At 40.6% G+C, this 25,812-nt stretch overlaps 1 long non-coding RNA gene across 1 annotated transcript in view; it reads right to left on the bottom strand.

Moving 5' to 3' along the window:
• The window catches only part of LOC127526163 (uncharacterized), a 41,558-nt gene that overhangs the window by 11,535 nt on the left and 4,211 nt on the right, over positions 1–25,812 (bottom strand). Inside the window, exon 2 of the long non-coding RNA XR_007933787.1 lies at positions 20,811–21,486. This is a non-coding gene — a long non-coding RNA (uncharacterized LOC127526163). The remainder of the gene's footprint in view (positions 1–20,810; positions 21,487–25,812) is intronic.

The raw sequence follows: 25,812 nt of genomic DNA, 5'->3' as shown, positions 1-25,812 counted from the left end.
AATGAAATTGAAGGTGCAATCGACTCAGTGTGAGGAATAAGAGTTAAAAAGACAAGAAGAGAGAAAATAATAACAAACCGAATAGAAATAAATATACAAATTGCACTTTTATTAATTTTATTAATATCGCACCTTTGTTACAATATGTTATAAATCTTTATCTGACTTTTATTTCTTACTGTTACCTTTTATTCTATGTAAAGCACTTAGGTCAAATTTTAGTTGTTTTAAATGTACTATATAAACTAGGGGGGGGCCAAGCCCCCTGGCACCTTTGGCACCCAATCCCCAGTTGCGGCCAGAATATTAGTAAAATCTGTAAATGTACAAAAGAAAAATTATTATTTATTGGAGTCAAAAATCGCGAAATTCTATAAATATGTAAAAGAAAAATGAATTATTATTGAATTATTATTATTAATTATTATTGAATAGATAATTTTTTTTATCAGTTTGGTCATGTGAAAGAAAGTTTACGCGATCAAAAATAAAAACTATGACTTTCTTGATATTAAAAACCACGACTTTCTTGATATTTTAGTTAAATGATTTAAAAACATAATAAGAATCTAATAATCCAACAACAGCACATTAAAGTTCGATAAATTCTGAAAGAATGATATCAAACATATATATGTAGGTTTTAAAATAAGCCTGATTTAAAGCGTGACAAAAACGTGACATAAAATCGTTGCACAAAATCTTTGCACTTTTAGGCTTAGGAATTTTATATATAGAGAGAGTAGATTAATAAAACCTAAATAATGCAGTTCAAAGCAATATGATAAGGTGATCAAGAGACTAAAACATTTACAAGATTAGCTAAGAAACCACCGAGAATCTGGAAGAAGTCTGCAAACTTTCACACTCTAGAAACCAGTCCTCTTATATTGATATTTTAAACAACATGCCCTCCATGCACGTCTTGTTCAATGGTCTACTTTTTCATACATTAAGTTTAGAACAGGAATGGTAAATGCCTGCAAATGTCCCGTGTTATCTGTTAACATTCATACATTATGGCGCTTACCTATCATTTTCATTGTGGAGGTCAAAGAAACCAGAGGCCAAGGTAGAAAACCACCTTAGATGAGATGCCCATGCATTGTATGGCCTACTCGGTCACCACTGGCCCAAACACAGTTCATTTTAAGTGATGAGTTGACTTAAAAGGAATCTTTAGGTGCTTGAAGGCATCCATTTCTAAAACTACTGCTTGTTGAAAGAATCATCTGGACTGCTACTTCCCGCAAATAGCTTTGATTAAATTTGCTAAACAGTTTTAAATAGAAAAAGCAAACAGCATTTCAAATGTTATAAATCAACCTCCATTCGTTCTTCATATAGAAAATATGTGTTTTCATAATTAGACCTAGCAAATCGGCAGAGCAATTCATAATAAGTTGTTTCATTTCCGTTGTTTAACTCTTCTGTCTCAGCCTTATCATGTGCTTTATAATGAGTTTTGCTGCATTATTTATTGCAAAAGGAACTGTACAAATATTGTGATTTTAATATTAATGCAGTGTCAGTAAGTATATAAAGTAAAGCAACATGCTAGCACTTTGCTTCCAAAATACTTTTTAAAAACTACGTAGTAGTGCTGAAGATTTTCTCTTCAGGTAGGTATAACCCCATTATTAGACATCTTTTCTAACAGATGATTTGTAGTTAGTGCGAAGGCCTGGAGGGTCTCCATTCGGCCACTCATTTCCACAAGCCTAGTGTTCTCCAACGTCTGAGTCTGTATCTTTCCTGCTCCTCCCCATCTCCCTATGTCTGTCAAAAAGCTCCATCTGGTCGGTATCAGCGCCCCACTGCTCCCCTCATCACCAGGACAATAGTCCTGCAGTCCACAAGAAGAATGAGTGCATGAATGCAAAAAGGACACCATTACCATGACAAAGGCGGCTGTGCTTCTGAAAGGGCCACTGGGGTTTAGCAAAGCGGAGAAAAGAAGAGGAAGAGATTCCACATACAGTATTTTTAGCCACCCAAATGCCTCCCTCCTTCGATCAATCAGACAAAACCAAGTCTCTGAATAAGTTAAACGTTGCATTTCTTTCCTTTTTGCCCACTCAAGTAACTTGGCCGAAAATCTAACTTTTGGTGTGATTTTTTTTTTTTTTTTTTTTTTTTTAAGAACACGAAGGCAGTTTATAGCATCTTTTCAACTCGCAGCAGCGTCTTTTGAAGCTCTACACGTAGTGTGCAAACAGCAGTTGAGGCTTTGTAGTGGCGGTTTGGATTTAGTCAGCCCACCAAGAGGCAAAACTGATCTGAAGCCCTGCATCCTTGGATTCATCCAAAGGGATTCTACTCTTTAATTTATTGTCAATTTAAATACATGTATTTCCCCAGCCACCCGACATATAATTAGAAGGCATGATTGAGGTGGAAGACAAATGGGCAATGAAAGGATTATGGGAATGGTGACTGTGGGAAGCTAGGGCAGACGACATCGTGCGCACAGAGCCAATTTTTTTGTAACATAAATTTTATCCTGATATTTATTTATTTTTGCTATAGACTGGTGACAGTTGATTTTTGCCTTGCCTGAAGTGCTACCAGGTTATGACTACTTATGACACATTAATAGAATCATTTATATATCATAACATTTTCAGGCCTGCTTAGAATAATTCATAGCTCAGTACTTTTGGGCCACTAGGAAGGAGCCATCTCTAGACAGGACATCAGTTTACCATAAAGGCCTGCTCAGACTCGCATTAACACTCACCTCTGGGTCAATTTAACTTAACATGTATGTCTTTGGAGATGTGAAAGTGTGATTAGAATGTGCAGACTACACGAGGACGATGACCAGGTGTGGGACTTGATCTGAGAACTCTGATCTGTGAAGCAGTGGTAGCGCAAACTACTGCGCCACACTTGAATAGTTTAGTAAAAATGTTTTTATATTTCTGTGTGTTTGGCTGACACCTTTATTTAACAATACAGTACAATCAGTTTGCAGTTATTTATGTATTCATTTATTCATTCTTTTCTTTTTTTATTTTTTTTATAGTTGTTGCCCAGGCAGGTTGAGTGACTTGCTTAGGGTCACACAGTTTTAACAACAGAGAAGAATTGAGCTGATAGTCCAATGGTGTTAAATTCAACATCTTAGCCCCTACTGTATACTACACTTCAGCAGCATCATAACAATGCATAAGAGGTTGCTTCACAGCTTCAATGGCCTGGTTCAGTCTGTACAGGTGAGTAAAATCAATTGAAGTCTGATTCTGAGAGAAATGCAGCACAAGTAATTAAAAATATTCATCCATAAAAATGCAAGTACCCTGATGTGTGGTACAGGGAGTCTTTGCTTTGTTCATTTAGGTAGGAAAGCAAAATTAAAAACAGGTAACACATTAGTGTAGGTACTGCAAAAATACATCCATCCATCCATTTTCCAACCCGCTGAATCCAAACAGGGTCACGGGGGTCTGCTGGAGCCAATCCCAGCCAACACAGGGCACAAGGCAGGGAACCAATCCCAGGCAGGGTGCCAACCCACCGCAGGACACACACAAACACACCCACGGGCCAATTTAGAATCGCCAATCCACTTAACCTGCATGTCTTTGGATTGTGGGAGGAAACCGGAGCGCCCGGAGGAAACCCACGCAGACACGGGGAGAACATGCAAACTCCACGCAGGGAGGACCCGGGAATCGAACCCAGGTCCCCAGGTCTCCCAACTGCGAGGCAGCAGCGCTACCCACCGTGCCACCGTGCCGCCCTGCAAAAATACATCCATGACTTATTTCAGCATTTTTCAGCCTTTAAGTATTTGCAACCCGAGTTTTCATAACAGTTTTAATCATGCTCCCCTAACGTTTTTTTGAAATCCTAATAAAATTTAGTCCTATATTTTTTGCTGCCGATACACCGCTACAAGTTTAAAATTTTCCTACGAATAGCGATATTACTCCACATATGGCAACATTCGCGCCCCCCCCCAGTTTGAGAACCGCTGACTTATTTAGTGATTTGCAACAAGACCTTAACAAAGGGGGTAGCACAGTGGCGCAGTGGAAGCGCTGCTGCCTCGCAGTTAGGAGGCCTGGGTTGGCTTCCCAGGTCCTCCCTGCATGGAGTTTGCATGTTCTCCCCGTGTCTGCGTGGGTTTCCCCCGTGTGCTCTGGTTTCCTCCCACAGTCTAAAGACATGCAGGTTAGGTGCATTGGCGATCCTAAATTGTCCCTAGTGTGTGCTTGGTGTGTGTGTGCCCTGCCTGGGGTTTGTTCCTGCCTTGCGCCCTGTGCTGGCTGGGATTGGCTCCCTGCAGACCCCCGTGACCCTGTGTTAAGATATAGCGGGTTGGAAAATGACTGACTGACTAACCTTAACAAAGGCTTCTTTGGGTGTTAATAACGGTGCTTCTTCATCTGGCCAGCTAAAATATCTTCACTTTCAAATGGTCAGAAGTGGCGTAAGTGAGGCCCATGTCTTTTGATACTGCATACTTCAGTACAGTATAAGAATTGCAGAACCTTCATATTCATAAGTTATTTTGCTACACTGCACAGAGATGAATAATGACTTTACTGGTGCTTCATAAGCATAAATAACTACTAAAAGAATCCTTTGTTAAGGTCTTGTTACATCACAGTAAATGAGTAGTTAAGGTACTGCAAAAATACATGAGATAAAGTGTCACCATCAACAACCTGCTAACACCAAACTGTAAAAAGACCAGGAACTAACAGAAAAGACCTACCATAATTATTATACACAGTATATGGTTTTATTTTCACTGTCCTGTTTCAACAATCACGATTGTCATTTAAAGTACAAGACAGTGCATGAATAGATTTTCAAAAAAAGAAGAATCAAGGTAGAATAGAGTGAAGAAGAATAAGCAGGATCTACAGAATGATGAAGAGTGCGGACCGCTGACAGGGTCTAGAAGGGGAGGACCAGGACAGGAGCTACACATCTAAAGTGTTTTTTTTTTCCCAAATAAGTCTGTCATTTATATTAAAAATCTAAATTAAGAGTGACTTTTAACCCATCTACCTCTTTCCTCTTCACTTTTTCTGCTATTCGGCAGCATAAGGTGTACGTTTTCTGAACAAATTCAAATCGTATTATGTGATATCATCGACTGTTGAATTCTGCTCTGTACTTGTAATATTTCTATTGTCCTATTACACTGAATTGAGGATGACTTGTGTTCTGTTCTGTGTATTGTGCTGTATTGAACCCCTTTTGTTTGTTTTACCACCCACTTCACGCCCAACCTGCCTGGACGGGGGACTCTCTCTGAATTGCCTTTCCTGAGGTTTCTTCAATTTTTTTTCCCCTACAAAGTTTTTTTTTTGTAAGTTTTTCCTTGTCTTCTTAGAGAGTCAAGGCTGGGGGGCTGTCAAAGCGCAGAGCCTGTTAAAGACCATTGCGGCACTTCTTGCATGATTTTGGGCTATACAAAAATTAATTGTATTGTGTATTGTATTCCATTGTAAGGAAAGAGCCAATACTGAACGTGACGCCGGTCCATCACAAGGTACAAAACTCCATACTTATTCATGCCAAGCCAGTTCTTAGTCTAGAATGACTTGAAATCTTGCCTCTTTTAAATAGGGAGGAAACTGGATGATGCCCATGTTGACACAGAGGAGACCATTTAAATTTGATACAGAAAGAGTTTCAATTCCGTTCAAATTATTTTTGTACAGTGCTCTTCACTAAATATACAGGCTCGGACACTTGCAAACATCTAAGACAAGTACAACATATATAACATATACATACACAAACACACAAGCGAATGTAGGTTAAACTTACAGTAAAATTGAATTTTCAATGATTTAACAAACAAATCTTGACAATTGCAGCTGGTAATTAAGCCCAGGTCCTTCAGAATACTGAGCTAATCCATGTTTGAAGCAGGACTCATCTGGTCAGTATTGGGTATAAAACACCAGCAAATTTCAGAGAAAAATGCCAGTTATTCAGTGGGCACACTCATTGCATACTTGTGGTAAGCCAATCTAGCTATAATGACTGGCCTAGAAGAAAAAAGTGTTCTCTAAGTAAACCCATGCAAGAAAGCAGGTCTCACGTGCAATGGAAAAACTGAGTAACTGCCATTTTTTTCCCAAATTGAGTTATTTTCCTAATGTTATAAGGTAGTGGTGATGGCCAAATACGGCTTCATTCCAGTCAGGGCACAGAGGAAGAAGCTAGAATACTACATACTGCAAAACAAAAACCTAGCAAGTCCACTGACCAATGAGGAAAGACCGCCTACCAATAAAAATGTCAGATTATGATCACGTGATTTAAATGGCAGGTGTTGTTGATGCATGGGAAAAAAAACAAACCAATATGGTGTACTTGAAGCTCAGAAAAAATTAAATCTAGAGATGATTAATTATAGGGGGTGACATAATTTTCTCAAGAAAGATGTGACTTGTGAGGTTTTTCCATAGTTGGTGAGATGTTTCCTCCACACCAGGTAATACCAACTAAAAATGGACATGGATCCAAGACCTGTAAGGTTTCATCATCACCCAGTGTGTCATCACACCATTCTAATACAAACTGGAAAAAAGGCAGTACATTTTTGACCTTCTTTTTCCCCACTACAGTATTGTGGACAGTGAGGAACTGTCCTGACAGCCCTGTATGATATATCAACCACCAGTGGGCACATTCACACACACACACCTACACACACACACAGAGGAATTGATCCAATTGCAAGATTTAGGATTATGGCAGAAGACCAGACTTCTCAAAGAAACTAAGAGTAAATATGCAAACTGTACACCAGGAAACCCCAACCTGAGCATGTTAAGCGTGTTCAGGCCTGGCCAGTACTTGGATGGGAGACCAACCAGGAAAAAGCTGTTGGAGGAGGTGTTGGTGAGGCCAACAGGGGGTGCCTACCCTGTGGTCTGAATGAGGATCCCAATGCCCCAGTGCAGTGACGGGGACACTGTGCTGTAAAAATGGTGCCGTACTTCAGATGAGATGTAAAACTGAAGTTCTGACTGTCTGTGGTTATTAAAGATCCCTGGACATCGTTCGTAAACAGTTGGGTGTACCCTGATATCCTGGCTAATGTCCACCACAGCCTGGTCATTTAGCCCCGTAATGATCCCCTGTCTCTGATTGGCTCACTACCTCTCTCATCCTCCAGTTGATTAGTTGTGGTTAAAGTGGCTCCGTACTCACTGTGTAAAGTGCTTCGAGTACCATGAAAAGTGCTATAGATGTAATAAACTATTATTATTATTATTGAGAACCTCCGCTAGGTCCAAGTGTTATGAAAGTACTGTAGTAACATTAAACACAGCCATTTCACCAGACTTAAAACAGTCAGCCTCCAGTCCAATATATGAAGTTGTATATAGTCTCAGGGAGCTGGGTAACTATCCTGACAACACTAGAAACAAGGAGGAGGTCAAACTCGAACAAGATACTGGTCTATTTGCATAATTCAGTTAAATATATACATAGAGAAGTAACAAACTAAAAATGTTAGTGGGATGGTGGCACAGTGGTTGGTGCTGCTGGCTCACAGATCCACTGTCCTGGTGTAGGACCCTGTACCTATTCTCTGTGTTGAGTTTTCATTTTCTCCTGATGTTAGTGTGGGCTTTCCTCCCACATCCCCCTAGACATGTGTTTGGGCTAACTGGTGATTCCATATTGGTCCTGTGTGAGTAAGTCCTGCAATGAACTGCTAGTTCTTGTCTTTCACCCGATGCTGCCTGGGTAGGCTTCTGAGGCCCATGAATTAGATTAACTGAGACTGCTAGCATCAGATATGAATGTTGGAATGCGAATAATCAAAAAAAGAGTATACCATTTTTTTTTTTTTTTCTTTTCGTGTTTTAAGCAGTCCATCTTCCTGCTTTCTCAGCCCACGTCTTTTAAAAGACTTTTGCGATATCTTTACCAGAATAAGTAAAAATCAATACATGGAGAAAACACATTCTATCAACAGTACTAAAATATTAATACTAAAAGTCCTTGAAAAGACAAGACAGTGGATGAATAGATTTTGAAAAGAAAGAAAAAGCAAGGTAGAATGGAGTAAAGAAGAGTAAGCCGGGTCTACAGTACGATGAAGAGTGCGGGTCGCTGAGAGGGACTAGAAGGGGAGGAGCAGGATAAAAAGAGGCTAGGGGGTCTGCCGACGCTGATTTAGCAGTGAAAGGAGTTCAATTTGTACCACATCAATGCCTCTCACTGGGAGACAAGAAGTGAAACACAGTGCTGAGATACGGCATGTCGACCTCTCTCCAGGAAATTAACCTCACTTTCATTCTGACAGGCTAATTCTGAAGGCACATGAAGAGAAGCAGCTTAAACAGCGAGTCGCTAGGATAGCTGGAAACCATATGAGGTTCCGTGCGTAAAAGAATAGCCCTATGAGCTTGGGAAGGTTGAGTGCTGCAGTCGTCTCTGTAGCTCCATAGCTGCATGGTACTCTGATGTTAATGGAGAAAGTTGTCCCTGATGAATGACATTCTTTTGTTTATTTCTAAGAGCATTCGGCTCCTCCTGCTTAAAGACACTTAGTATGGGTCGCCACACCTTTCCCTAAAATAAAAGTAAAACAATAGAAAATAGTGGTAGCAGTAAAAACTTTTTAAAATGGAATGTATTATAGGAAAGCATGGTGGATCAGTGTGTAGTTCCACTTTAGGGTGGAAGTTCAAACCCTGTTTGAACTAATTTGAAGTAATTTGTATTTTCATCCCGTGTGTTTTAAGGTTCTCCAGTTTTCATCCTAAAAATGTGTATGCTGTCATCTACTCTGGCCCTGTGTGAATATACAGGGGTGGATGCTGCTGAGACCTTGTGGATCTTGGGGTACAGAGTCTAAGGGTCCAAGGCAGACAAGAACACTGCACAAAGTGGCAATATTTCTAATACCCACTCAGGGTTTGTTCTCATTTTTAAGTACACTAGGTTAATAAGAGAAAGTGTGTTAAATAAGAATAAATTAGTTTGAATTATTGTAGGTTTACTCTGGGGAAATGTACTGAGGAGCCATCTGTGCATTTATTATCTGCATTCATCTTTTTTCCTCTTACTGGCAGTGTGTTGTAGTGGTTAAGGCCTTGAACTTCAAATCCTGACGTTCAAATCCCACTACTGTGACCACGAGCAAGTTACTTCACCTGCCTGTGCTCCAATTAGAAGATATAAAAAGAAATGTAATCAATTGTATCTATCAAATATTGGATAAAGGTGACGTCCAAATCATAAGTAACAATAATTCTGAGAGCCTGTAATTGTAGGAATCTGTTCTGGACAAGGAATCCACCTGTCGCAGGGCATATTCTGATACACACACACCCCATACCACACAATTACGAAGACAAAAATTATTTGAATATGATTGTATTTGCCCATGCCTTTGTGATACAGGAGGCAACTAATGTCATTGTCCTTATTATACAGAACAATATGAATACAGTTACTTGGCAAAGAATCACACTCGTGTTCCTGAATTTGTAACACGGTGTTTGTAATCAAGGTTACTCATAGAAAACCCAGGCAGACAGATGGGGAAGATGCAACCTTAACAGAGTGACCAGGCTAGAAATCACAGTCAGGTGTTTGTGTCAAAAGAACCTCAGCTTGGATGCCATCATGCCAGCCTTAAAAATATGTTTGGAAACCCTAGGCAGACTCTAAAGTTTAAAGTGACAGTAGAATTCTGTGGAACTTTGAGGCTGCAGTGCTTCCTTATCATTGTGCCAACATTGCATCTTTGTTTATTGGGAGTGTGTAGGAAAGAAAAGTGTAAATATGAGCTCTTCAAGGCTGGTAGGACATGCCAGTGGCCAGCTCTACACTGCTGCCCATCCTTCAGCACCAGGTGAAGTATCTCATACTAGGCATGGTGCCTGTCGAAGATGGGTAATAGCACATATATTTTTTTTAATATATTCTACCTCTTGCCCTACATGTACTTTCCCCTCATTACCTGTGTATTCACATGTGTCTTTACATCTCTTCACTGCCATTCCTTTTCTCAAGCACATTCCTGTAAAGCTGACTTCTGTTATTATTTTCAAGGCGCCTTTCTCGCCTCCTGTCTGGTTTTATACTTTCTATCTTTGAAGGCGACTCTCTTAGCATGCACCTTTACTCCTCCTCATTTTATCTCACTCTCACACTTCCTTTTTCATTGCATCACCAAAACCAGACTAACCAATCGCATTGCTCTAAGAGTGTAGACATGCAGATCATTGTATTTTATTATACAGTAGATGCCCTCCCCACTTCTGTATACAGTTTACATGTTGTTCTTGTGTCCATTTGAGTGTCTGCCCAGCAGAACTGCAACAGTAGGGGAAAGCTTTGCCCAGCATGTAAGAATCAAGGAGTACCTATAGTTGACTATTCCTTAAGAAAATGCTGAAGGGAACCGGCACCCCACTCCCCAGCAGCAACACCTTTTTTTTTTTTTTTTTTTTTTTTTAAGAAATGCTATCTTTCATATGGAGGGGCTTAAAAGAGATGTTTGAGCCCCTGATTCCAAGGATTCTGGTTTCTACCTACAAACTAAAGACAATATGATTTAAATAGATACCTACAAGCTACATAAATGGACATGAGTGTGTTCTGTAATAGATTGGAGTCCCTTTCAGGGTTGGTGCCTATTGTGTGCCCATTACTGCTGGGTAGGCTTGACTTGCCTTGGTTTGCACAACAAGTTCCAAGGCTTCCTTCTTGTGAGAACTACTTAACGGAAATCCAACGTCCATCTGTATGTCTGTCCGCTTTTCACAAGAGAACTACTTAACGGATTTAGATCGGGTTTATTTCTATAATTTGCTTGAACATTCCGGTTGATTTTGCGACTTCTGTCATCGCAGTACGTATCATAGTTCGCTTCCGGTTCCGATTTATTTGCGTGCATCCGAGAGAGACGCAGCGAACTGAGGGAGGAGGGGCGGGGTCCTCCCCACTCACGTGCCAACCTCGGGGCGTACCTTATCTCCACTTAGCTAGCGAATGAGAGAACTACTTAACGGATTTAAATCTGGGTTTTTCTGTAATTTGCTTGAACATTCCGGTTGATTTTGTGACTTCTCTCATCGTGCTAAGAATCATAGTTCACTTGCAGGAGCAATATATTTGCACTAATCCGAGACAAAGGCTGTGGGCCAAGGAGAGGGTGAAGCGTGACGTCAGGAGTGGGGAGCGCCACTCACTCACGCGCCAGCCTCCATTCAAGTCGGTTTACCTGTCGCCTCTGCTTAGCTAGCAATACCTGTTTGTTTAATGATTTTTAAACTTTGTCCTATCTCACTACTACGTGGGTGAAGCCGTGGGGGATGGCTAGTTGTTAATAAGGAACAATAATAAAAAATAAATAAAAAGTGAATCCAAGTTTTTAGGACTAAGAAGCAATTAAGGGTGGGGAAACTCAACAAACGAGAAATCTAAAATGAATAGAGCAATAAGTGCTTCATCAGCAATAACTGACTTCTTGTTAATAAATGGGGTTGGACCGACAAGTGGCAGCCACTGTGGCTTAGATGATGATGTGTCAGCATAAACCCCCTGAATCCTTTTCAGAGGTTGCTTCTTGTAGGACGGTGTTTCCCAACTTGTATTTATAATTGACATTCCTTTTGATAACAGGTGGAAATTGTCTACATTAAAAAGACTGTGGGTAAGCACTGGGTTATTGTGGATGCACGGGTTAGGTTTAGGTTTTCTTAATCTGTTAGGATCCTGCTAGTTAGCTTACTATGCATTAAAGATTTCTGTTTTTTTCTAAATATTAGGAACATTTCTTGAAGCCCATAGAACCACGTGCAAAGAACCCTTACCGGAATGAAATAGTTCTTTGTCAAGCAGTGGTTCAAGGAGGATCCACACCACCCGGTAATGTGCCATTTTAGACATTAGCAGTGTTTCTAAGAATGTCGGACAGCCTACTGGCTCCCTGAGACTTTCTAATGAATAAAGTGGGTGCTGTTCAATCTGCAGCTTGGCTTGGTTGGTCTCTGATAGAGGATGTGGCTGAGCTCAGTGCCGTGCCGTGCTGTGCTGTGCGCTCAGTTCTTCTCACTCTCAGGGTCTTCTCAGCCCCAAAGATTTTTTTCCCTCTCTTCTCCTCCTCCACCCTCCGACCCCCCCCCCCCCCTTTCCACTTTATCCTAAAGACCAATTTCCTGATTAATAGGCTTACAAGAGTCGAGTGCAGCACTGGGGGGTGCAGTCCTGGTTAATGAGAGTAGTTTATTTCTCTAAATAATCCCCTTGCCCCACATACAAAAAGTCTGTTAAATGAGAAAAGAGGCTCTCTACCTCCATCCGCTCTTGGAAGCCCAGGCCTTTTGAATAGACTGCTCTTTTTTTTTTTTTTCTTCCGAGTTGAGCCAGGCCACCCAAGAGATATCACTTTCAGACATTCACACATTCATTGGCCGTTCTGATGTCTTCCTCCCAACAGCTAGCACTGTTCTCATGTAAATGAGCAGAGAGGGAAAGTGATGCGCTGGGCTCTTTGGAAATTAGGGGAGGCGGTATTGTTTAGCCACCTGCGAAAAGGTTAAGAGGGTGTTCTTTTTTTTTTTCCATCCTGGATGGGGGGGGTGGGGGTGAAGTGGGTTGCAGATAGTTAGAATAGGAGGGGTACGGAGAAACAACAGGATGTCCCCAAAGTTTTCTAAAGTTATAGAAGAATTTTGTGTGTGTGTGTGTGTGTGTATAAAAGAATTGTCAGTCCTCACACCCCACACTAGGTCCTTAATCTTTAGTGCACTTCAGTGCCAAGCTCATAAATCTCAATGCTCTTCTTCCAGCTTCATTTTTTTTTTACAGAGTTACTAGGCTGACATACAGAAAAGAGTTTTCTGCTTTACGGCAGTCTATTGAACTTTATTGATGTCACCAGCGTCATGCGCATAAAAAGAATACAAGAAGAAAATGGGGGGTGGAAGTGGGCTGTGTGTTTGTCGCTTCTCTTTTTTTTTATGGCTGGGTGATAAGCTTGGAAAGATGCTATAAGGCAGTAAGTACAGGGAAAGTGAATATGAGAAGAAAATAACAACTCTAAACTAAAAAGTGATTGGTGATTCAAGCTGAGCCCTGGGTGAATCGGTTAGTCTTTATTTTATATAGAAAAATGGACAAACCTTTTGGGCTGAATGGCCTGTTCTCACCACAGGTTTCATTATTTTCTAATACACCATCACCTGGCACTTTAAATTGCAAAGACATCTTGCCTGAAGTTGGGACCTGAGTTGCCTGGAAAGCTTGCATATTGTAATCTTTTTAGTTAACCACAACATTCATACTGGCTAACACGGTACAACATCCTAGTACTAGTTAGCCAATATAAGGTGTCCTTTTGCTTAACTTCTCACTATTGCAAAGAAAGATAGACTTCAAACTGAGCAGCAAATAGACTGTATGTAAGGAGGAAAGGCACATGAAGACAGGACATTGAGAAGAGAAAGTAAATCGAAACACTGGTGTGCGTGGCACACTGAAGGAGTAATCGAAGGGCACACTTGTGGAAAGGAGGGTGGCACTGTGGTTAGTGCCAGTGCTGTACGAATCAGGAGCAGTTAGAGTGAGGAATACTGCAGTTAAGGTGAAATATGACCCAAAGAGATAAAGCAAAAGTTGGCCCAAGGAGATTCTTTTAATTTTTTTTAGTAATATAAAAAATAGTCAAAGATGGAGGAGAAGTGTGACGGGAATAGTAAAGGGAGAATTAAAATATACAGACACTGAAATGGGAAATGCTCTAAAGTTGCATTTTCCTGAAGTTTATATGTGTGACGAAGTGAATTACCTCCCAGCATTATCAGTGAAGACTATGGAGGTACTGAGCGATTTAAAAATTTTAAAGGGAGAAGTGCTACATAGATTAAATGGGCTAAAACCTAACGAATCACCAGGACCAGAGAGCATTTACTGTATCATTGAGTGCATAAGGTGGTTATTGAGCACATTTATAAAAAATATTTTTTGAAAGTCACTGCCCACTGGAGAAATTCCAAATGACAGAAATATAGCAGATATTAATTATTATATAAAAAGGTGATTGGTCAGTTCCAAGGAACTATAGGCCAGTAAGCTTTAACATGCACCACATGTAAATTAATGGAAAGAATTATTAAGGAAAAGCTGAAGAGAACAAGAGTGCTAGTGAACAGTCACCACGGGTTCAGATGGGGAGGCCATGTTTTACTAATAATAAGTGCCATGAGCATGGGAAAGGTGCTATATAAATAAAACGTATTATTATTATTAATTAATAATGATAATTCTTTACATTTATATAACGCCTTTCTGACTACTCAAAGCGCTTCATTGACTGGGGAGTCACTTCAACCACTACTAATGTGTAGCACCCACCTGGATGATGCAACGGCAGCCATTTTTGTGCCAGTCCACTCACCACACATTAGGTTAGGTTAGGTTTAGGTTTAGGTTTATTTGTCATATATAGGTTAACACAGGGTCAACATACAATGAAATGTGTATGACGAGAAAAACAAGTCACTAGCTGTTAAGACGGTGAAGGGGTGGGAGATAATTAAAGACAGGGGATGATTAAGGGGCCAGGATGTTAGAGCTGTAGGAGGAAGCAACAAAAGGATGTGATCGGAGGTGTGCATGTTATACGAGGGACGTTCAAAAAGTTTCCACGCTTTTATATTTTCGTTGGAAACGGTGAATGCGGGAGGGAGGAGTAATTGGGCATTAAAAAGTTGGTATGACTGCATCGCAAAGGAAGGTGACTATGTAGAAAAGTGATGTAATTTGTTTTTGAAATCCTTAATAAATAGGATTAATAAAAAAAGTGCGTAAACTTTTTGAACGTCCCTCGTATTATTTATCTTGATTTCCAGAAGGCATTTGTTAAGGTCACAAATGAGACGGTGGGTATTAAACTAAAAGACGTAGGAGTTCACAATGTTGTGTGTTGTTGGCTGCTCAATTAGCTAAAGCATAGAAAGCAGTGGGTTGTGGTGCAGGAAACCCTATAAGAATTGGGTGATGTTCAGAGTGGTGTCCCTCTGGGTCTGCTGCCATTTTTATTATACGTAAATGATCGGATAGGGATATAATTAATAAGATGGTTAACTGTGCAGAGGATACCAAGCTAGGTGGATTAGCAGGTAATCTGGAATGGGTAGAAGGACTTGGACAGGCTTGGGTAGATTTGTGGCGGATGAAATTTGTTGTAAGTAAATTTAAAGTATTACATGTTGTGAAGTAAAAATGATTTGAATACACAATGGAAGGTCTGAAGCGTGAAAGTACTGCTTGCGAGAAGGACTTGGAAGTCGTAGTGGACTCGTCACTATCAACCTCCAGACAGTGCACAGAACAAAGCCTTTATTAGTTAAAGGCTCTGGACTTTGGACTTCAAGTCCTGAGGTTGTGGGTTCAAATCTGACAGTGTGTGACAATGAGCAAGTCACTTCACCTGCCTGTACTCCATCTGGAAAAGTTGCAAAAGAAACGTAATCATTTGTATCTTTCAAAATGTTATACATTGACTTGGATAGCCAAATAAATAAATAAAAATGAATTTAAAAAATCGTGAATAAGAAAATGTTTAATAAATTTAAAACAAAAAAAATGTTAAATACTCCCGACTAAGGTAATGTTAACAATAAAAGTGAGACCCCTCACTCTGTCTTCCAGGCAATTGAGATAGTAATGCAAAGGTTCTTGTAGACCTCCACTCAGTGAGACAAGTTTAGGCTGTATTTATTCTCAGAGTGGCTGGCTACATGCAGTATATTCAAAGTAAATTTAGTTCTTTTCTTCTAACCTTTTAACTTGGTAGTCAACTAAGTAACTACCCAACATGCCCGTTCTGGGGGGCCTAGTCTCCATCTTGTGCTGTTTTTCCTTTTGTCAAACAGTCCAGTCTTATAAATGAAATGCTGCCAAGTGAAAAAAGCTGAAGGAAAAAAAAATTTGTTTCTCCCTCATTGCCCCTTCACCTCGTCAGCAAACCTACCACAGTGTAAACCCTAACCGCGCCCCCCAACCCCCCTAAGTCCTCCGAAACAAAGAGGATGACTCCCCTCTTCTGCGGCAATTACCGAGACAAGGTTCTGACACACATCTCATAGAAGTTCATTTCACACTGCTAATTCAATCTGTGTTTCACACTGGTGCTTACATATGGATGCAGCTGAGCAGAGAGAGGCGATGGCAATAGACGGGACCTGGAAAAAGGAGCTGGGGGACAGCGAAAGAAAGGCAAGAGAGGAAACGGCGTGAGAAAAGGAAAAGGCACCAAGCGCAGATTGCAAAGAAATGGATGAAGGGAACCAATTTGATATTGGGGGAGCTTGGGAGGGGCAGGTATGCCAACAACCAGTGGTTAGAAGAACTGTGGGTAAAGGAGGTGCCAGTGATATGTGTTCGAAAACATAGCAGGTGAATTGAGGTTAGCAACATGAAGCAGGACAGAGAGCGAGGGAAAGGAGTCATTTGGTCGCGTCTGTGTGAGATTCAGATGTTCTGTACATGTCCACGTGAGTCCTTTATCGGTTACTCTGGTTCTCTCACCACATAAAAAAACACCGCTGCTATGTTAGGGTGTTTTATTTTGCCCTGATGTGAGTGTATGATGGACAGGGTTTGTTCTTGCCTTGCGCCCGATGTCATTGGGGTATATTCTGTCTGTCGGAAACTGTAACCTTAGATAAAATCAGTCAGTCGTTCTGTAAACTGCTTTGTCCTCAACAGGGTTGCTGAAGCATATCCCAGCTACTATAGGGCACAAGGCAGGAACAAACCCAGGAAAGGGTACCAGTCAATTGCAGGGTGAACGCATACACACCAACCACACACTAGGGCCAATGTAGTGTTGCCAATCCACCTAAGCTGCATGTCTTTGGACTGTGGGAGAAAAACCCAGGCAGACACGGGGGAGAACATGCAAACTCCACACCAAGAGGACACAAACCTTGGTCTCCTTACTGCAAAGCCCTAAAGATAAAGTAGTTTCAGGAGATTAGTGTATGCATCAATGAAATTATTATTATAATCATCATCAATAATAATAATATTGAGACAGAAGGGTTTATGCCATACAAGATCAAGTTATAAACACAGGAAATTACAGAAAATATATTCTTAATGACGCTAACATTGCAGACAGTACATGTAGATGGTGCCACAAAGAACACGAAACAACCCAACACGTCACATGAGGTTATAAACTACTGACACTGACCGATGACATGCAGGCTCATTTAGTAGGCAAGAACTGCCACCAAAACACAAACGAACAGACACATATCTGCCAACCATATTGTAAAAAATAAAAAATGCCACACATAAGCTAGACTGGGGTGGAGCTGTACTGACAGACAAACTTATATCCACTGTAACAGGGTAGACATAACACTGATAGATCAACAAAACAACAGATATTATTGATAGTGCCATGCCAGACACATACAACTTAAATGCAGAAGTGCACAACACTGACAGAAGAAATACACTGCTTATGGCAGTCATTGTGCCCACTGGTGTATCCATACACTGGTATCATCCCTCACATGCTACACAAAAGCCTACAGATACTACACATAATTCAATACACATACTTTCAACTACAGAAAGCAACCATTTTAAATACTTGCTACCTAGTGAGGAGATTCCTTCATGCAAACACAATCTCCAAAAACATACACACATCTACACCCCACATAAAACTGCCCTATGACTTGGCATAGGCCTGATATAGACGGTAGAAAAGAAAAATACTTTGAATAATAAAAATATTTGAGCTCTGCATTGCATTCGATGTCACTGGAAAAGATTCTTAGCACCCGTAATCCAAAACTGAAATCAGTTTCAGAAAATCGATGTATGCATGAATAGTAAGTCATGTTACTTGTGTTGATTGTTGTCTAAGGGCTATGCTAACTTAACATATAAGGTAGTGACAAAATAATAAACAATTTCTTCCATTTGTGTGAAAATGTTCCCCTATCAATACCACTAATTTTATGAACATTATCACAACAAACACGTCTTCATTATAGGAAATGCAGCACACAAGCAACAGCTGACGCACATTAACTGGGGTGCAGGTCTTGCCATTAATTTTGCAAACTTTTTAATTCTTTGATCTTATTAGGTGTGTAAAGGAGAAAGAACTGACGAGTGAATGGAAGTGGACAAGTGGATTGAAAAAGGTGAGGAATCTTGAAGTGGATCCTGATGGTGATAATCAGTGGGTTTCATCTCCCCTTCCCCCAGGAAGCCCCTGGCGTATGTGTGAGCTCAGCGCCTCGCTAACCTTCTAATCCCCTGGCCTGCTTCTCAAGCGGCCATCATACTCACAAAACAGATGCTCATTTCAGCCACCACAGATTGACTGCTATTAACCCCTTGGCACCCACAGCTCTATGTGCAAACCTCCCCCCACTGGTTGGGGGAAAAAAAAAAAAAAAAAGCAAAGGCTTTGTCCCCCAAATCTCCAGTGGGCCAGCCTTTAATCTGGTAACAAAATGCATAGTTTCATCTCCGCTCCAGAGGACGAATCTTGATGCTAACGCATCCCGCTTCTAATCCACACCACAAATCAAAAGGGATAAAGGGACAGATTCGACAAGAAGATGCGATTCATTTCACTGAGCTGAAGGAGCATAAAGGGCGATCCCGCGAAAAAGTCAAAAGCAAAGGGTGGAGGGGAAAATAACAAATAAAGCCCACTGTTGCCTCTTTATGCCACAGATTTCCAAATTATTTATTTATTTATTTATTTATTACTTTTCAATCAAAATGAATGCCATTATAAACAAAAGCTCAACTACCCACAACTTTGCAATCAGCTTGAATGTACAATACAGAATTTAAAAGAAAAGCAATATTTTAAACTGTTTCCATTAATACAATTACTTTTACACAAATTAATTTATTTTCTGACAACATATACTACAATTAACACTGTCAGATACTTTGTTTTCATCTCAGTTCAATGCCGAAAAATACATTGAATCATTCAAGCCATTATGTGAATCCAGCCAGCTAATTTGATCAAATGTTTGAAGAAGCAGGCAGTTTCTTCTTGTTGAGTGTAATAACTCTGTAAGCTCAGTGTGGTGTAGCAGATAAGCCAGTCTTTATTTTATATACTGTAACACCTTTCTATAGTGAAGACCAGTTCAAGTTACAACAAGTGTAATTGCTTGCTTTTTTTGTTTTAGAGTGCCATTGGTTAGGGATTGGAAACAGGGTGGGCACAGGCTGGGTGACTAGTTTGCTCAGAATCAAACGGTAAGTCTGGAGCTGAATTGACAACTTTCTGGTTTAAGGCCCTGTGCTTAAACCAATTGACCAGACCACCTACCAAAGCCCAGAACTGTATGACAGTGTGACCCAGAGCTAAGAGTGGAAGACGTCTACGAGGTCTGCCTTGCTTTTATCAGAACCCACAATTCTTGAAGCCCAAGGGCAAACTGCACTTCCATCGACAGCACTATCTCCATATTAATTGAATGTGAATTTTTGGCCATGAGGTTGTCTGCTGTTGGAAAAATCCTGTTAATAGCTCTATACAGGGTACTATACCAAGACAAATGACTGTATATTCATCCAGGAATGATTTGTATATTTCTACAGTGTGAGTAAGAAGCAGTTTAAGTACTTCATTTTGGTTCCCTTTGCAAGTCAGTGGTTGGATTTGAACCTGCATCCTCTTTAACTTACAGCAGTGGTATTCTTCTCCAACCACTGGAGGGCCACAGTGGCTACAGGTTTTCCTTCCTTCCACTTTGTTAATTGGTTACCAATTTCTGCTGTTAATTGCCTTCTTTTCCCTTTGTTTTAATTGCCTTTGTTTTTCCAGACTCAGTCTTCTAAGTTAGGAGCTTCAAACTCCAACCTGTTTTATTTCCAACCATTTTCTTAATTAGAAGCTGATGGTTGTTATTAATTTATCTCGTTATTTAATTACAGGGCTTGTTGGTACTCTCATTTGAGCACAGCAGGAAGCCCCGTCAAAATGTTTAGTGGACCTGAGTAGATCGACACTACTGAGACCTTCACCTTTCATTATTTTCTGATGGACACGATGGGTTAGCTGGTCGTGTATTGGCTTGTTTTGTATCTCATTATTGTTTGGCTTCTAATTAATGAATGAAAGAAACAGTTAAGGGATTTGAGCCCTTAAATAGCAAGTCCGTTAAAATGAGGGGGAAAAAGTAATTCATTAGCAGCAAAAACTGGTCACTAATTAAGAAAAGGGTCAGAATGAAAATTTGCAACTGCTGCGGCCCTCCAGGATCAGAGCTGGACACCCCTGATTTACAGTCTAATGCTATAAGCACCAAATATTTCAAATCCTTTTACATTGGTCCATGGTGGGTGCAGTGGTTAGCAAAGACGCGGTTTTGAGAGACTGCCTTTGTTGGGTTTGCATAATTTCCCCCACATCTGCTTGGACTTTTCTCTTGGCTCTCTGTCATTTCTTTGATATACTGAAGGTAATGTAAATGGTCGCCCCCTACATTGGCCTGAGATGGGCTGCTATCCCATGCAGGGTTCAATTTCCTCCTGATTGCTGAAATAGGCACCCTACAACGTTTCACTGGATTAAAAAGTCACAAAATGGACAAAAGGACCATTGGAAGATGAACAGCCTCACAAAATCGCATGACAGATACATTAAGTGCTGCTGTTTCCAGGCTTCTAAATTCGGATGCCTAAGAGACTTTCTCAATAACTTGGAGGTGATGATTGAGGAAAGAGACCTCATGGTTTACAATCCAACGGCACGGCCACCACTATTTGCAAATTAAAGAACAACATGTTAAAGACTCTCTTACCTTTCTTGTTAGAACTGCTCGTCAGGGGGCTCGGAGTGCGTCGGAGATGCCCACTTGCTGTCCTGATGATCTTTCCTGATGAAATGAAGCTCTCAAACTGTCCAACGGGGACAAGCAACAGACCCAGAGGCGGATAATGGAGAAGCTCTTCTCTTGTCCACCATTCCAGAGGTTGCTGACCCAGTCTCTTTTTCCAAGGTGAGGTAGCGGATCTGTGGGGGCTCTGAGGAAGGCAGCTTGGTCAGCTTTACGTTGCTACCACTCACTGAGGCATTGGCAGCTGCAACAGCAGCTGCATAAGCATTTGAAAACCTTTCCACCTCATCTGGAAATGGCATGTGAGTCGGGGTGAAAAGGGCGCAGCGTTCCATAGCCGCCCAGGCCTGGATGCCCGAAAGTTGGAGGGTGGGGAAATGGAAGAAGGTGTGAAGAGTGAAACTCCCGTGCACCCGAGAGCCTCTCAGAATGGTGGTACATGGCAGCGAAAGCGAGTAAGATGCGCGAGGAAGGGCACTGAATTTTCAACTGTCACGGGCACCCCAAACTGCTGCTGGCAGGGTGAAGCGGTGGGTCCTCTTGAAGAATCAGCAGCTGCAGAGGCCATGACCATCAGCGCTGGGGAAGTCAGTGGATTTAATAGACTTGGAGAGTTCTCCATGACTCAACTGAGGAGGTCCTGGGAAAAGCAAGGAGACATAAAAACACTTAAAAAAAGTAGGAAGCTGGTGAGTCATACAAGAAATTGCACTGACTTATTTTTGTCCTGGGAAAGTCTAATACTTGAACAACTTTGATTCCTGCATCCTGAAATTTAAGGAAATTTGAGAATTAGGGGGGTGGGGGGGGAGCTAAGCCACTTACAATACACAAGTGAGGGAAGCCATTGCTGTTCAGTAAACAGGCCTCATCCCAAGTTCTGGCGGTAATAAGCTGATGTGAGCAGTTCATGGCTGTAAATGAGCCCTAATGATTCTATCACCGGGCTATTGTGCCTCTGAAACGCATCCTTCACTGCCATTTCCCTTTGCTATTAGAACCTATTGTAATGCAACTTCGGCATTAACCCTAAACTCCCCATGAAAAGTGCTTTGGTTGCCAGGCTTTATTCTTTACTGTACTGCATTGTAATCTCTTCAGCTGTGTTAGAAGGTAGCACTGAGCTTGTAGACCCAGCATGTGCAGTCGATTATTGTGCCCAAGTGTTTCACACTGATCGGCAGAACAGCTCCTCACGTCAGCCATTGGTATCTTGCGTTATATTCAGTAGACTGATTTCATTTAATTGATCTATACTTTAAAATCAGTTATAAATCTATCGTTCTATTTATATAGTCTACATTAATTCAGTAAGTGTTTGGGATGCGACAGATAATATATACTGTATATATTAATATTTAGTTGCCTATACATTTCTGCATATTGTATATATACAGTGCCTTGCAAAAGTATTCATTCCCTTTACCCTTGTTTTACTGTCTCGCATACAAAGTTATAGGGAGAGTATTGTAATCATCCAAAATTTAAATTTCGAGATTTTGATGAATCTCGATGTTTTAGACCTCCCTAAGTCTGAAAATACACGAAGTATAGAGAAAGTGTTAGAATCATCCAAAAAATCGATTTTGAGTAAGAAAATACCATTTTTACTTTCTTGTATAGGGGAAAGTGTTGTAATTGTTCAAAGATTTGATGTCGAGGTTTTGATAAATCTCGATGTTTTAGACCTCCCTGACTTTCTCGTATACAAAGTACTGTATAAGGAAAAGTACCAGAATCGTCCAAAAATTTCATTTCGAGATTTTGATGAATCTCGACGTTTTAGACCTCACTGAGTCTGAAAATACCATTTTGGAATTGTGTGTGTGTGTAACTTGAGTATGCTTTCATATAGGTCAACCAGATTTTGCATAAAAGTATTAGGTACAAAACAAAGATTTGTATCAACTTTTGAGCAATTTCTGTTAACCGGAAGTGGTACTTTTTTATTCATGCAACTGCAGAGTCTGATTTGTTCAACATTTCTTTTATAATAATTGTTCAATACATTATTAATTTGATTTGTTGTTGTTGATGGTTCTTTAATGTACATAATATAAAAATATAATCACTGTCTTGCAGTTTACTCCTCAAATATCCATCCCCATATCTGAGTATATGAGAAAGTCGAGTGGAGACCTTTGACGTTTTTTTTTTCACTAAACACTTTCTGATTTGCGTTTACCTTCTTTGTACAGATTGCAATTTTGCAATAAAGGTGGAATAAGTTCTGACAGGATTTATCTTGGTTTCAGATTTTTTATTACACAAAATCTACAATTTTTGCCAGGGTTATGAGTTGTTTCTGGCTAACCGGAAGTGGTATTTTACCTGAAATGTTTCCCCAAAAATATGAAAAATGTGATAATTTCACATATTATTATGGTAAAACACCACATTCTAAACTTTTTTTTATCCCTTTGAATTTTTTCGAAAAACAACCGTTTTTTTTTCGAGATAATCGCAATTTTCTGTTTGACGTTCTAATGGTAATACATATTTGAGAATGTTTTTGCTTTACGTAAGCAAAGTTTTGTGTACAAATATTACATTACACACATTGCCAAAGTCTGTTGCAGCTTTGGACCCACTTCTGCTTACTGAAAGTGGTAAATTACCTGAATTGGTCGCCAAAATAAAATTATCATTGCAAATTTTTTATTCATGCAGCTGCAGAGTCCAATTTGTTCAAATTTGCTTTTATAATAATTGTTCCATATATTATTAATTTGATTTGATTTGTTGTTGATAGTTCTTTAATGTACATAATATAAAAATCTAATCATTGTCTTGCAGTTTATTCCTTAAATATCCATCCCCACATCTGAGTGGCTGCGATTTGTATCTTTATTTTGTGCTTGCTCCATTGAGCGCCTGTTTTATTTTGCTGCCAAGAGCTGTTCTCTGAGAGTTCTCTGGTCAGTTTGGAATGAGGGGCCCCTGCATTAGCATTAACTCTACATTAGATTGCAGGCCAGGAAACAGCCCTATTGATGGGGTGTAAAGAAGGAATGAATGGACATTTTTCAATTTATAAAAATTAGCTTTATTCTGTAAGGTGTATTTCTACAGTAGCTGAACTCTGTTCATGGATCATCACAACTACGATACACTCACTGACCACTTTATTAGGTACACCTTGCTAGTACCGTGTCGGACCCCCGTTTGCCTTAAGAACTACTGTAATTCTTCATGGTGCTGGAAACATTCCTCATGGATCCATACTGACATGATAGCATCACACAGTTGCTTTAGATTTCTCGGCTGCACATCCATGATGTGAATCTCCCATTCTATCACATCCCAGTGGTGCTCTACTGGATTGAGATCTGGTGACTGTGGAGGCCATTTGAGTCCAGTGACATCATTGTCATGTTTAAGATGATCTGAACTTTGTGACATGGCGTGTTATCTTGCTGGAAGGAGCCATCAGGAGTCGGGGATACTGTGGCCATAAAGGAATGGACATGGGCAGCAACAATACTCAGGTAGGCTGTGGCATTTAAATGATGCACAGTTGGTACTAAGGGGCCCAATGTGTGCCAAGAAAATATCCCCCCACGCCATCACACCAGCAGCACCAGCCTGAACTGTAGATACAAGGCAGAATGGATCCCTGCTTTCATGTTGTTGACCCAATCCCCTGAATGTCGCAGCAGAAATCGAGACTCATCAGACCAGACAATGTTCTTCCAATCTTCGATTTCCAATTTTGGTGAGCCCATGTGAATTGTAACCTCAGTTTCCTGTTCTTGGCTGACAGGAGTGGCACCTGCTGTGGTCTCCTGCTGCTGTAGCCCATCTGCTTCAAGGTTTGATGTGCTGTGCGTTCAGAGATGCTCTTCTACATACCTCAGTTGTAATTAGTGCTTATCTGAGTTCCTTTTGCCTTTCTATCAGCTCAGACCAGTCTGGCCATTCTCCTCTGACCTCTGGCATCAACAAGGCATTTTTGCCCAGAGAACTGCCGCTCACTGGATATTTTCCTTTTTTTTCTGACCTTTCTCTGTAAACCCTGGAGATGGTTGTGCGTGAAAATCCCAGTAGATCATCAGTTTGTGAAATACTCAGACCAGCCCATCTGGCACCAACAGGCATACCATGTTCAAAGTCACTTCAATTCCCTTTCTTCTTCCTCATTTTGATGCTCGGTTTGAAGCTCAGTAGATCGTCTTGACAAGGTCTACAGGCCGAAATGCATTGAGTTGCTGCCATGTGATTGGCTGATTTAGATATTTGTGTTAACAAGCACTTGAACAGGTGTACCTAATAAAGTGGCCGCCAAGTGTATAACTCCGTGATGTGACCACCGTCAGGCTGAGTAACTTGCTCAGATTCACACATTCTATCAGTGGTGGTGTTTGAGGCAGAAAGCTTGTGGTTTTTAATCCAGTGTTTTAGATACTGGGCAACTGAACTTAGTAAGTCTTTCTAGCGCTTTTAATGGTCAACAAGTAAAGTTTATTTTATACAGTGCCTTGCATGATTCACGCCTTTCAAAAGCACATAGTATACGATAACTGAGAGGTGAGCAAGCGTCATTAGTGACTCACTCAGTGGGGTTGAAAGTTGAATAAGCAGTGACGTCCGTCTGTATAGCACCTTTCAGAGTGAACTCCTTCCCAGGATGCTTTACAAATACAGGGTTAGGGTTAAGATTTGCCCTTTAGGTTTAGGTTAGACTTGTCCTTAGTTCTTAAGTGGCTCACTCAGCGTGATGTATTGACTCAGCAGTGGCGGTTGAATTGGTGGTCTTGTGCCTTTCAATCTGGTATCTCAGCTGCTTGGCCACACTGCCTGTTAAGTCAGGGTCGGGCTTTCTATTGATCCTCAAATCTCTGAAGATTTCTTCAGTAGTGCAATGCAAATGAACAATAGTAGCATTATGTAATAATTAATAATGGACCAGATAGTCCTTGATTGTTCAATCCCTAATGGTCTGTTTTTCTTCTTTTGTCTTCATTAT

The sequence above is a fragment of the Erpetoichthys calabaricus genome, chromosome 17, assembly GCF_900747795.2.
Source record: "Erpetoichthys calabaricus chromosome 17, fErpCal1.3, whole genome shotgun sequence".
NCBI lineage: Eukaryota > Metazoa > Chordata > Cladistia > Polypteriformes > Polypteridae > Erpetoichthys > Erpetoichthys calabaricus.
Note: the sequence above shows the minus strand (reverse complement) of the source record. Positions and strands in the feature narration are given on the sequence as shown.